Raw genomic sequence first — 14640 nt, 5'->3', positions numbered from 1 at the left:
CATATGAGGTGGAGCTTAGACATTTTTTTCTCTTTCGCAAAAATGTTTACCATACTCATAGAATAAGAGATGACGACAACTTGATGGATTGAAATGTTAGGAATTGAAGAGGGTATGGACTTATTTGATATCTGCATTCATCGTAAGGAAACATAATTAAGTTAGAAAATAAAATTGGAAGTAAAAAAATATGTTTGAATTTTAAATTTATGACATGTGAATTCTATTTTAACAAAATATTACTAATAATAAAAATTATAAATACGTAAAAATATTTTTCTTTATTTTTTCTAAAGTTTAAATAATTATTGATCTAGTTATAAATGACTAAAAACTCACCAAAACTCAATTCTTATAAATAAATATAATATATACCTTCTAATTAAAAACCACAAAACACTCAATTAAAAATAAATAAATAAAATAAAAACTTGAAAATGGTAGAGCTTTAAATTTTAAAATTAGATTTATAAGTAAGGCTAATATACATTTTCTTTCATTTTCTCAAACATGTTCGTACCCACTTTAAAAGTTACTATTTTTTTCTTTTTTCAAAATTATTTATCTCTGTTTACATAATCACAAAAAAAAAAGAGGAACCTCTCACTAAGTATAACATATTGATGTGAAAGGTGGTCATAGATGAAGTTAAAGCTTAAAGAGATTAACATTAACCCTTTTAAAAAAATAAATTTGCACATATTCAAATTTAATAAGACAAGATGACAACAACATGAACAAAAATGATACAAATTAAAAAAAAAGTAACTTTATTTGAATTTATGATTAAAAAAATATAAATTACATAAAAAAACCGAAAGTTATCTACAACATTTCAATACTTTATTAATAAATAAATAATAAAGTTCAAAAATATTATTTTTAATATTTAAAAAAAAACTTGATCAAGTGATCATCAATTATGTTTAAAGATGTTATGCAATTACAAGTAACGAAACTCCATGTCACGATTATGTAAATAAAAACTAAAACATCTTCAACAAACATTTTAAAAATCAAAATTAAAATAAATATATTTTAATAAGTAATAAAACTCTAAAATAAACTTAAATAATTAAATTAAAAAATAAAATAATTTTAAATTTTTTAATTAAATACATTTGAGATATTTATACTAATAAAAAAACAAAATGAAATTTAATTCTTATTAAAATTTTAAAAATATTTATCCTCCAAACTGAAAAACAAATCACTCAACGTTTTTAAATTTTGGTAAAATTTAAATTATTATATTACTTTTATCTACGAAGATAAAAAATTCCTTGTGTTTTATCTTTACTCATGAAAAACATTTTCAGGAAGAAACGCTTTAATACAATTGAATTGAAGCTCCGATGATGGCACAGGGGAAATCCTTAATGGTCATTTTGTAGAATTTTGAACCTGACCTATTCTCTCTGAACCAGTTATCAACACATTTGACTTTAGAATTTAAAAACATATATTTTCAGAAATTGACATACCTCATAGATTCCTGGTAAAATCAGGTAACCGATCAATCTGGAGTTCTTTCAACTCGTTTTCAAATTCAGAAGCTTCGGCGTCCTCATTGTCGTCTAACCATTCTTGGGCATTATTCAACAGATGTCTTGATATTATGTTTGGCTTTGGCCTCAGTTACCCTACTTTTCATGTTGTAAATGAAGTGCTCCAAACTCTTTCTGGCCATATTCTTCTTTTTAACTTTTTCATCATCCTCTCAAAATTTCTCTGCATTAGCTATCATTTCACCTACCTCCTCTTTGCTCAATCTTCCACCGACGTTGGTTATTGTGATCTCTTTACTTGCTCCGCTACCCTCGTCCTCTGCAGAAGCTGTGAGAATACCATCCTCGCTTATTTTGAAGCCAACTTTTACACTTGGCACCCCACATCTGGCCGGCGGAATTCCACTCAAATCGAATTCGCCCAACAAATTGTTTTGTGTGATCAATGCTCTCTCTCCTTCATAGACACCAACATTCACACTAGTCTGATCATCATATGACGTAGTGAAATATTTCTTCCTCTGAGTGGGAATTGGGGTATTTCGAGGAACAACTACGACGATTGCATCATCATCAATTTCAGTTACAAGACTCAAAGGTGTGACATCCGTGAGCGCAAGGGTCACATCTTCATTGTTCAATGCTACCGCCTGCACGGCTGCGCCATAAGCAACCGCCTCGTCGGGGTTTACTTTGTTGCATACCTCTTCCTGCCCAAAATTTTGTTTCAGCAATTCTTGTAGCTTTGTAATACGCAACGAACCTCCCACTAGTACAATGTCGTTGATTTGATCGTTGCTCATCTGAGCATCATGTAGGCATTCTCTCACTATTTCTATGCACTTCTCAAATAACTCGGCGTTCAGCTCCTCGAACTTGGCTCTGCTAACATTTACAGAAAAATCATGTTCCTTATAAATGTTGAGATACATGTGTCTCAACCTTGCAATTTTTGGTAAATTGTTCCAAATGTAGTTGGGAGGTTTCCCATGTGTCGGTGCCTTGGAAAAACGTATAAGAGTTGTTAAAAGATGCCTTGTCCATAGTATAATATAGGAGGGCCATTTTTAGAGATTATATGACACATTTCATGTTAGTTATGAGGGTCAAAAATAGGGGATAAGAGTTTGGACGTGAGTAACTACTTTTAACCTGGTTTTCTTATCTTGGAAAAACAAATGTCAAGGGTGGGCAACACATGTCATGGAGGTTTTGCCCATGGTATTGTAAAACCACAAATGGTTTCCAGGTTGTAAAATTCTTATATAATGAGGGCTTGGAGAGGAGTTTGTATCATGGAGTTTTGATTTGCAAGGCTGGGTGCTAGAAGGATGCTAATGAAGTCTCTCTGAGCTTGAGTTGAGGTGATGCTCTTGTAAGAACTTGCATTGCAAGTGTATTGTAGTCTCTTGTTGATTTGTTAATATACTATGCAAGTTTTAGAGTGTGGGGTTTTTCACCCGTATGGGTTTTCCCCATGATAATCGTTGTGTTATGTGTTTCTTGTTTTACTTCTACTCTATTTGCTTCTTGTGATCTCTGTGATAGTTAAATTGAAATTTGCAAAATCGTCCTCTCAAGATTAGCGTAGGAAGCGTTTCCGCACACCTTTGCTTCCTTACAAGTGGTATCAGAGCCTAGCCAGTTTTGGTTCTATTTGTTGGGTATAGGGTTTTTTGAGCTAATCAAAATTTGAGTGGGAGCTTGTGCAGAGTATTTCATTTCTGTATTGCAGGATCGTAAAGATGGCAAGTATATCAAGGAGGATTGATGTAGAGAAGTTTTCTGGCACAAACTTTGAAATGTGGAAGCTAAAGATGGAAGATCTATGGATTGATCAAGATCTATGGGATGCAGTCGATGAAAATAAGTCAAGGCTCGCAGATCCGAGTTTAGCTGCACAATATGATGTAATGGATAGAAAAGCTAAAGGTCTCATAAGATTGTGCCTTGCAGACTCAATTTTGATTAATGTCCACGAAGAATCTTCTGCGAAGAAGCTCTGGAAGAAGCTAAGTGAGATCTACCAAGCAAAATCACTTGTGAATAAAATTTTCTTGAGGAAGAAGTTGCATTCCTTGAGAATGGAAGAAGGTGGACGAATTTCTGAGTATCTGGAAAGTTTTAATATGTTGGTGACTCAGTTGACCTCAGTTGGGGTACCAATGGATGAAGAAGGAAGGTGCCAAATCCTGCTATGTTCGTTGCCAGACTCATGGGACAGCCTTGTGATGGCCATAGGGAGCATTGCAGTTGTCTTGAAGATGGAGGATGTTGTTGGTTCTCTACTTTCTGAGGAGATGAGAAGGAAGGTTTCTCTGAATGCCAAAGAGGCTCTGAGTGTTCGAGGAAGACCAAAAGAAAGAGGCAAGAATGAAAAGCAGAATGGTCGTTCTAAGTCCAAGAATAAGGGGAGATCAAAATCTCCTGGTAAGTCCAAGGTAATTTGCTGGAATTGTGGAAAGCCCAGACATTTCCGAAAGGACTGTAAAGAAGAAAAGAAGAAAAAGAAGAAGAAGCAAGATTCTGATTCTGAGTCCGAGAAGGAAGATGGAGATGCTTTTATTGCAGCCTTGGCCACTCGTGCAGGTGACAATGCATGGTTGATAGACTCAGGTGCATCTTTCCACATGACTCCTATTAGAAACTGGTTTAGTAAGTATGAAAAGTTTGATGGTGGTAAGGTGTATCTAGGTGATAACTCCTTTCTTGATATTGTTGGTCGTGGAAGTGTTCATGTTAAATTTTTTGATGGTAGAACTACAAGATTTGATGGTATCTTGCATATCCCAGGACTAGCAAGAAATTTGTTATCTGTTAGCAAACTAATAGATGCGGGTGTGCATGTATAATTTTTTGAAGCAGGTGTGAAAATGGTGAGAGGTGTTATGGTAATAGCAAGAGGAAGCAGAATGGGTACATTGTACCAGCTTGATGCATGCACAGTTGAGTGCAATAGCACTTCTAATAAGACTGTGATAAAGACTATGTTGGAAAAGGAGAGGGTGTCTCTTTCAGCAGATGGTCATGGTTTTTGGGTACCCAAGGGTGCTCTGTCTACCGAATCAAAGTTGTCTGTAGAGAAGACAATGTTGTGGCACCTGAGACTCGGTCACATAGGTGAGAAGGGTCTAGGAACTTTGAAAAATAAGAACATTGTTAATGGGTTGAATGATTGCAATCTTGAATTTGACTTTTGTGAACATTGTATTTATGGAAAACAAAACCACATTCAGTTTTACTCCAGTTCTTATAAGTCTTCAAGTATTTTGGACCTAATCCATTCGGATGTATTTGGTCCAGTTGATGTTTCTTCTATTGGTAAATCAGTTTATTATGTTTCTTTCATTGATGATTTCAGTAGAAGAACATGGGTTTATTTTCTTAAGAGTAAAGCTGAAGTTTTCAGTTATTTTAAAGAATTTAAAGCAATGACTGAGTTGCAAACTGGAAAGAAGATAAAATGTTTAAGGACAGATAATGGTGGTGAATATTGCTCCAATGATTTTGACAAATTTTGTAAAGATTGTGGTATTAAGAGGCAGAAGACAACTCTGTATTCTCCACAACAGAATGGAGTTGCAGAAAGAATGAACAGGACCTTGATGGAGAAGGCTAGGAGTATGTTAAGTGGTGCTGGTCTAGAACAAAATTTCTAGGCTGAAGCTATAGCCACTGCCTACTACCTGATAAACAGGTCTCCTACATCAACTCTTGTTGATAAAACACCAATGGAAGCGTGGTCGGGCCACAAGCCTTCACTTAGTCATCTGAGAGTTTTTGGTTGTGAGGCATATGCTCATGTGCCAAAGGAGAAGCGGACAAAATTGGATAACAAAGTTGTTAAATGTATATTCATTGGATACAGTTATAGTGTGAAAGGATACAAGCTTTGGGATCTTGTTGCACAAAAGATATTTTATTCCAGAAGTGTTATTTTTAGAGAAACTAAGTCTTCTTCTGTTACAGTGCAGCCAGAACAAAAGGAAGAAAAGAAAGATGTGATTCAACTGCCTGCTACACCTGAAAAAATTGAATCGAGGCCCTTAGAAAGACAGGAAGTTGATGAGAGCTCTACGAGTTCTGAATCATCAGAGGAAGAAGAAGAACCTGAACCTGAACTTGTTCGAAGGTCTACTAGACAAAGAAAACCACCTGAAAGGTATGGATATTCTCTTGATGATTGGAGATGCATATTTGCTTTGAATGCTAATATTGATGAACCGAAATCTGTAGAAGAGGCTCTTGGTATGAATGATTCAGAGTCCTGAAAAATTGCCATGGATGAAGAGATGGCAGCCCTTAAGAAGAATGACACATGGGACCTTGTACCATTGCCTGAAGGACGAAAGCCTGTTGGTTGCAAATGGGTGTTTAAAAGGAAGATAGGTTCAGATGGAAGAATTGAGAAGTACAAAGCACGTTTGGTTGCAAAAGGTTACTCCCAGGTTGAGGGAGTAGATTATGGTGAAATTTTTTCTCCTGTAGCCAAAATGACATCCATTTGTTTCTTACTTTCTATTGCAGCAGCTTATGATCTAGAGGTCGAACAAATGGATGTAAAAACTGCTTTCCTTCATGGAAATTCGGAGGAAGAAATTTATATGTCACAGCCAGAGCACTATGTGGTAAAAGGTAAAAGTAATTTGGTCTGTAAGTTGAAGAAATCCTTGTATGGTTTAAAACAAAGTCCTAGGATGTGGTACCAGAAGTTTGATACATATGTATTGAGTTTGGGGTTTGTGCAGTCTAAATCTGATCACTGTATATATTTCAAATTTGATGGTGATCATTTTCTGGTTATTGCCTTGTATGTTGATGACATGTTGTTTATTGGGAAAAGAAAAGGTTTGATTGCAGAATTAAAATCTCAACTCTCGGCAAAATTTGATATGAAAGATCTTGGTGCAGCAAGACACATTCTGAGAATGGAAATTGTAAGAGATAGACAAAACAAAAAACTTTGGCTAGGCCAGAGTAGGTATGTTGGTACTATTCTGAGAAGATTTAATATGCAAGATTCTAGACCATTGAGTGTTCCTGTTACAATGGGAACAAAGCTTTCTAGTTCACAGTGTCCTACATCCCCATTGGAGATGGAAGAGATGAGTCGAGTACCATACCAAAGTGTTGTTGGAAGTTTGATGTATGCTATGGTTTGTACAAGACCAGATATTGCCCAAGCAGTGGGAGTTCTTTCCCGTTACATGTCTAATCCAGGAAGAGCACATTGGGATGCAGTAAAAAGAGTTTTTAGATACTTGCGGGGTACCGCAGAGTACTCTATATGTTTTCATGGAACAAGAAATGAGCATTACTTGAATATTAGAGGCTTTGTGGATTCAGATTGGGCTGGTGATGTTGATAGAAGAAGATCCACCAGTGCATATGTGTTTACATTATTTGGTGGTGCAATTAGCTGGATGAGCAAGCGACAAGCTGTGGTCGCTTTGTCCACTACAGAGGCAAAGTATATGGCAGCTACTCATGCCTGCAAAGAAGCCATTTGGCTTAAGAGATTATGTTCAGATATAGAGTTTAAACATGGTGCAGTGAAAATTTATAGTGACAGTCAGAGTGCAATCTGCCTAGTGAAGAACCCAACTTTTCATGCTAGGACCAAACATATTGACGTACAATATCATTTTGTGAGAGATATGGTCGAGGAAGGCAGGGTGAAGCTGGAGAAGGTAGAAACTTTGGTGAATGTTGCTGATTCATTAACTAAGCCCGTGAGCACAAAGAAGTTCAGATGGTGTTCGGAGTCTATGGGCCTCTTGGCCCCTGACTGTTGAGTCCATGGTAATATGGATCCCCTAACTCTTGCAAGGTATTCGACAAGTGGGAGAATGTTGAGATACATGTGTCTCAACCTTGCAATTTTTAGTAAATTGTTCCAAATGTAGTTGGGAGGTTTCCCATGTGTTGGTGCCTTGGAAAAAGGTATAAGAGTTGTTAAAAGATGCCTTGTCCATAGTATAATATAGGAGGGCCATTTTTAGAGATTATATGACATATTTCATGTTGGTTATGAGGGTCAAAAATAAGGGATAAGAGTTTGGACGTGAGTAACTACTTTTAACCTGGTTTTCTTATCTTGGAAAAACAAATGTCAAGGGTGGGCAACACATGTCATGGAGGTTTTGCCCATGGTATTGTAAAACCACAAATGGTTTCCAAGTTGTAAAATTCTTATATAATGAGGGCTTGAAGAGGAGTTTGTATCATGGAGTTTTGGTTTGCAAGGCTGGGTGCTAGAAGGATGTTAATGAAGTCTCTCTGAGCTTGAATTGAGGTGATACTCTTATAAGAACTTGCATTGCAAGTGTATTGTAATCTCTTGTTGATTTGTTAATATACTATGCAGGTTTTAGAGTGTGGGGTTTTTCACCCATATGGGTTTTTCACCCGTATGGGTTTTTCCCATGATAATCGCTATGTTATGTGTTTCTTGTTTTACTTCTACTCTATTTGCTTCTTGTGACTTCTGTGATAGTTAAATTGAAATTTGCAAAATTGTCCTCTCAAGATTAGCATAGGAAGCGTTTCCGCACACCTTTGCTTCCTTACAATAAAGACAGTCAATGTCGATGACAGTCTCTTCCTCAGATGACAAATTCCTCTTTGCTCTCTCGCATTCTGAACAAAGCCTTCGAAGAGCTTTGGCACTCTTACTCATATCCACCTTGTATTTTGTGTTGAACTTTTGAACACAGAGATTAAGCATTCTGTTATCAAAATCCTGACCTCCCAAATGCATATCCCCATTAACAGCCTTGACGACAATCTTACCCTTTTGAACAGACAAAACTGACACATCAAACGTACCTCCACCCAAATCGAAGACGACAACGTTTTTTTCTCCAGTAAATACATCATGAAAGCCATAAGATATAGCTGCAGCCGTTGGCTCGTTAAGTACTCGCATGACATTGAGGCCTGCAATATTACCAGCATCCTTTGTGCCTCTCTTCTGCGCATCATTAAAATAAGCAGGCACAGTAATAACGGCATTCTCCACTCGCACTTAAGATATCTTTCAGAAATGGTCTTCATTTTCATGAGCAGCATGGACGAGATCTCTTCAGGCGCAAATAACTTAGTTTCTTCTTTGAAAGTTACTTGGATGACAGGCTTATCATCCTTCCCTTGGATGACAGTAAATGGCCAGAATTTGATGTCATCGTGCACACAAGAATCAGAGAAGCGCCTTCCAATGAGTCGTTTGGTATCAAAGACAGTGTTGACAGGATTGGTTGCAATCTGGTTCTTAGCAGCATCGCCAATAAGTCTCTGGGATTGGGTAAAAGCAACCATGGAAGGAGTGGTTCTGTTTCCTTGCTCATTAACAATGATCTCAGCCATGTTATGGTGCGACTGCCATACCGCAACACAACAGTAGCTTGTACCCAGATCTATTCCAATGGCCCTCTCTTGCTCTTTCCCACTGCCCCTACCCCTGCCTCTCCCCCTTCCTTCCATACTCTATGAGCTGCCTTCTGCTTCTCTCTTTTGAAATGTGAACTGTTGATTCAACAAGGTAAGACTGTATTTGCAATGTGGTGCTCATCTGTATGATAGGTCTTGTGTTTATTGTCTCTGCAGGCACGTACCAAAAGTATGAGCTGTATAGAAATAAATGCACCTCCACTATGGCTGTTGCTTTACACATCCGAACTTTACTTTGTTTCTATGGCGGTTGCTTTACACATCTAAACTTTATTTTGTTTCTTTGCCATAGATCAAAGTATTAAAGTCTATACCGTAGAGTAAACAGTCTACTCTGAAATTCTGAATTGACTGCACGTTAATAAAAAATCATGATGACTGCAGTACAAGTGCAATACTTGTCTTAATAAGAATTCATCATTTACTTGTTAAAGTAAATAATCATAGATTTGACGAGAGCCCATTAAACACTTCAAACATTGATAAAAGAAAGGAAATAATTACATTCTGATTACATGAAGATTACAACTGTAGTGGGTACAGAGCAAAGTAATAGTTTTAAATGCTTATTAATTATATTGCGATTACCTATTCAATGCATACTTAATGCTCTGTATTGTTTGGTTTTAAAACAATTTTAGCAATTTTCTGTGTGCGAATTCGACAGAGTTCGGTAGATTAGAGTTTCTGCAACAATGCCCACATTCTCACTAGTTTGAGGAACATTTAACTTCTACAAAGATTTCTTGATGTGGCAGCCTTGAATGCTAAGAAGGTATTCTTATAATAGCTCCTCCCAAGGTATTCTTATAATAGCTCCTCCCTGTATTGTGTTAGGATTTTTATACTTTCACTCTATTATATATTTGATTTGATTTTCACGGTCAATCGCTTCTTAAACGTCTGTAAGATGAAATTTAACGGTAACAGTTTTCTTGTTTTAGTTCTGTTTGAAATTGAAGGGTTTAGTTTAGTTTTTCGTGTGTTGAACAGATATTGTATACAAAAGCTTACTCCTTGTTGTGAAATTTACTGTAAACACACCATATTTCTCAATGTAAGATGCCACTTTTGGTTTTTAAAATTCTCTATTGGTATTACTACTTAATTATGCCATTAATCCCAAAGAGGTTTCTAAGCTTATGAAATTTACTACAAGATCCTTCATTAGCTAGACTGTTTGCTCTGGAATGTTGGGCAAGAAGAAGGTTTCCTCTATTTTTTGGCATGGTAAGTACTTATTGTAGAAATCATCTAACTACTTTCGTTCATGTTGTGAAATCATCTAACTATTTTTTTGCACGGTGCTAAATATACTGTAAATAATCATTATTCTCTATAATTGCTAGTTAAGTCTCTGATTGATGAAACTTAAGACAATATTTTTCATCATCTGTGTTTATTGGCTTTATTTTATCTGTGTTAGATTTGGAACAAATTCTGAAATATTATTTTGCCTGTCTTTGCGTATACAATACCATATAATTTTAAAATAACAATAATCAACTCAATCTAACGGTTGAGATTTCGTGCAAGGATGAGTTAAAAGAGAAATTATCATTAGAAGTTAAGAGAAAAAGACATTAAATAAAAAAGACAATGGAAACTTCCATTTGCATTCCAAATATTCCATTTACACTTGAAACAAACTATGACAAATGGAGAGAAAATGAGAGAGGGGAAAATGAGGTGGAATTAATTTTCCACTCATAATTCAAATTAGCCAATTAATATATAAAAATATTAATTGTGACATGGACAAAAAGGGTGAATAAATAAATATAAATTTATTTATTCAAAAAGAGACATGTTAACAAAAGAGTTGAATAATTATTAATTAATCAACTTAGGGGAAATGGTTTGAATAATTTAAGATACCAACCCGATTGTGGAATTAGGTCCTAATAGTGATGATTGATTGGCTAATAATTGATAAAAATTAATGACACTTGACTGAGGTTGACAACAAAATAAGTTGAAGATCTAAAAAGACCCAAGATTGATAAATGATTTTGATAAGAGACTGATAAGATCGTTTGATAAAGTGTCATGAAAGGTTGATAGAGTGTCACAGAGGACCGATTGAAATGGATTGATAAAGAGGTTGATAATTAATGACTGATTAATAATCAACAAAGAGGGAATTGAGTCTAATTGTCAAGATGAAACCAATTCGAATTATTTGAAAATGATAAAATGCCAATCATAATGATTTAGGACCGAATGCGAATGAACGTGACAGATTAGAGTTGGATTCGAAATGAACTGAAACCAAAAGATTGACACAATGCCAACATATGATGAAGATCAAATGTGATATAGAAGATATGCTAAAAATTAGGTTAGCGACGTAAGAGTGATGACCAATTTTGAGTGTCTACAATTGAGGATGTGTAAAAACAAACATGCATTGTTGCAGAAACTATAATCTATCGAATTCTGTCAAATTCGCACACAAAAAATTGCTAAAATTGTTTAAAACCAAAGAATACAGAGCATTAAGTATGCATTGAATAGGTAATCACAATAAAATTAATAAGCATTTAAAATTATTACTTTGCCCTGTACCCACTACAACTGTAATCTCCCTGTGATCAGAATGTAATTATTTCCGTTCTTTTATCAATGTTTGAGGTGTTTAAAAAAAATAATGAAAATGAATTAATCACTTACACCAACCAATGAAAAATGAAATAAATAATAGCAATATTAAATGAGATAAATATACTTAATTATAACTATATAAATACAACAAATATATATTTAATATTTTAATCTGATTGGACAGAGGAAAAATGAATTACATTATGAATGAATACATTAGTATTTTTTTAGATGTACAAAGAAAATGTTCTCAATCAAATTGTCATAGCAAAAGACAAGTATAAATTTTATGAATAATTGACTTGTAAAATTTGTATTAACCATGTTAAATAAAGATAGATTTAAGGTTTGATTTGTTGAAGCTTTTACAATATTTTGGCGGTTGCTCTTTAATATTCTACCAAATAATTTATCATAAGTACCTTGCATCAATATTCCAAAGTTCAAGTTTAGCTAATTTTAGAAAAAAAATGTAGCAATTTTTGACCCCCTCTTTTCCCCATTTTCATGCACTTAGCCAAATCAAGGCTAAAATCTAAATACAATCAAGGTTGTTTGAAAGTTTTGGAAGTGATATAGAAGAAAAACAAGGTTATCCTCTATCCTTGAATTTATTTGGATTGTACATTGACAAAGATATAAGATTGAATAAGCCAATTTGGAGTAGGTTTCCACTTGGTCAAGTATATGGTAACTCCTACTTTTTGTTAATGACCCAGTTCTAATGGCAGAGACAACCCAAGATTTGAGAGCCTATTTAGATCTCTTTTGTAAATAAGTGAGAATGTGGGTGAATATTGACAAAGGCAACATTTTATTTTTCTTATTGAAAATGAAAAAGTATTTCAGCTTATAATTTGAAGGAGGGCCTTTTGATGCAGTGTTAAAATATAAGTATCTTGGCCTTGATTTTCATACCAAATTCATTTGAAACACATGTAGGATGAAAACAATACAAGGAGGTTGGGGGGGTTTTAATAAACTCCAATATTATGTAGAAAAGAAAAAATATGGGAGAGTAAAATCTACCACTAAGGTCCTATTTAGGTTACCTGTCACACTAGTATGATTGTATTGGAAGAAGTTCAATATTGAGTTTGAAATGAAGGCAAATAGAAATGAACCAAAAATGTCAAACAAAAATAATTTCAGAATGAAATCTTTGTTTCCCTTTGAAATTATAGTTGCAAAGATTACCTGTCACACTAGTATGATTGTATTGGAAGAAGTTCAATATTGAGTTTGAAATGAAGGCAAATAGAAATGAACCAAAAATGTCAAACAAAAATAATTTCAGAATGAAATCTTTGTTTCCCTTTGAAATTATAGTTGCAAAGATAGATTCTTTGTTTCTAGAGGCAATTGTTATGGCTAGACTATTATGTTACTTGTTAAAAAATGAAGATCGACAAGTGGCCTCAAGTTGCAAGAGATGAAGAGTCATATAAATATAATAAGACATGGATGAAAGAATATTACAAATGGATGATGAGTTGGGACATTAGCCTAAATGAATGACTAAATCTAATTTAAGATAAAAATTATGTGAATAAAAACTTCAGAGCAATGATGTGGATAAAAAAAATTAAAAAAATGTAAAACTATATTATAAATTTAACTCAATTTACAAGCATTGTGAACACACACACACACACACACACACACACACACACACACACACACACACACACACACACGTATATATATGTGTGTGTATATATACACATATGTATGCATATGTGTGTATATATTTATATATGTGCATATATGTGTATACATATGTATATGTATGTATGCATGTGTGTGTGTGTGTGTGTGTGTGTGTGTGTGTGTGTGTGTGTGTGTGTGTGTGTGTGTGTGTGTGTGTGTGTAAGTATGTATATGTATATGTATATGCATGTATGTCATATGCATATGTGTATGTATATGTATATGCATTTGTATATGAATATGCATATGTACATATAAGGGCTAAAATCAAAGGGAGGAAAAAGATCCTCATTGTTTAGCTAAGTATTAGTTTTGAAAGGTTCAAATGCAAGAGACACAAATAGACACATTTAAATAAGAAAGATAAGAAGGATTACATTTTTTATGATACATGGGTAATAGTATTGAAGGAACATTATAACCTTAAATGTCCAAGGTATACATATATTTGCGTAAAATATTAAGAAACTTTATAAACCAATTCTATAGTAGAATTATTTAAAGAAAGCATATTAAATGTATTGAAAAATTGCTAACACAAATCAACAAGCAATGAATAATCTTTTAAAAGAGGTTACATTTTCACGAATATTTGAATAGACCAATCCCCCTTGTCAATACAATTAGTCGATAGGCTATCTATGCGGGCTTTTGCCCGCCAAAGTGTCAGACTTCTGACGAACGTTTATTTTTCAACAACTTTTCAAGCTACCTCCATTTTCTAGTTGATGAAAAGATAGTCTGGAGCATGTCCTCTATTGATGCATTGGACTGTGAGGTACTACTAAACACATCCCATGCCCTTTGTGGATGATTTGGGTGGCATTCTGAAGAGCTTGAATTTAGTGCAGTTAAAGATTCTGTTGTTCGTAAGCTTGTTTGATGTCCTTGGCATGTGTGTCTGTTAGTTCCATTATCACAAAATGAAGTTCACTATTAATTCTAGGTTTTCATTCTTCGTTTTCATTGTCTGTTTTGGCGGAAATGAATTTCACAATTGATTTTGGGTTTTCATTGTTTATATTCTCCGTGTCTTCATTGTGTCTATGTCCATTGTGGTTCTCGACTTCTTCTCTATGTTTTGATTAAGGGGAGTTGTTAGAGAAACGACGTAATTTATCTTTCGTGTTTCAGCTAGACAACTGAGGTAACTGCAACTTATCATCAGTTTGTTTTCGTTTTGATATGTCGATTCTACACATTTTCTTGGGTTTATTTTGTAAACATCGTGGTGATAAAAAATGATCATAATATATTTTTTAGGTTTGATTGTCTACGGTTTACTTGCGTCTCTTCGTTACTGTGCCATTTAATAAATTTAGGGTTTGCATTATCTGGGTTTTTAGGGTTCCATCGTGGGCATTTTAGC

General features: G+C 34.6%; 1 pseudogene; it reads right to left on the bottom strand.

Moving 5' to 3' along the window:
- Window positions 1-1720: 1720 nt before the first annotated feature.
- Window positions 1721-8990, bottom strand: LOC131031506 (heat shock cognate 70 kDa protein-like; annotated as a pseudogene).
- Window positions 8991-14640: the final 5650 nt, after the last annotated feature.

This window comes from Cryptomeria japonica, chromosome 10 (assembly GCF_030272615.1).
Source record: "Cryptomeria japonica chromosome 10, Sugi_1.0, whole genome shotgun sequence".
Taxonomy (NCBI): Eukaryota; Viridiplantae; Streptophyta; class Pinopsida; order Cupressales; family Cupressaceae; genus Cryptomeria; species Cryptomeria japonica.
The sequence above is the reverse complement of the archived record's forward strand: the minus strand, read 5'-3'. Positions and strand labels throughout refer to the sequence as shown.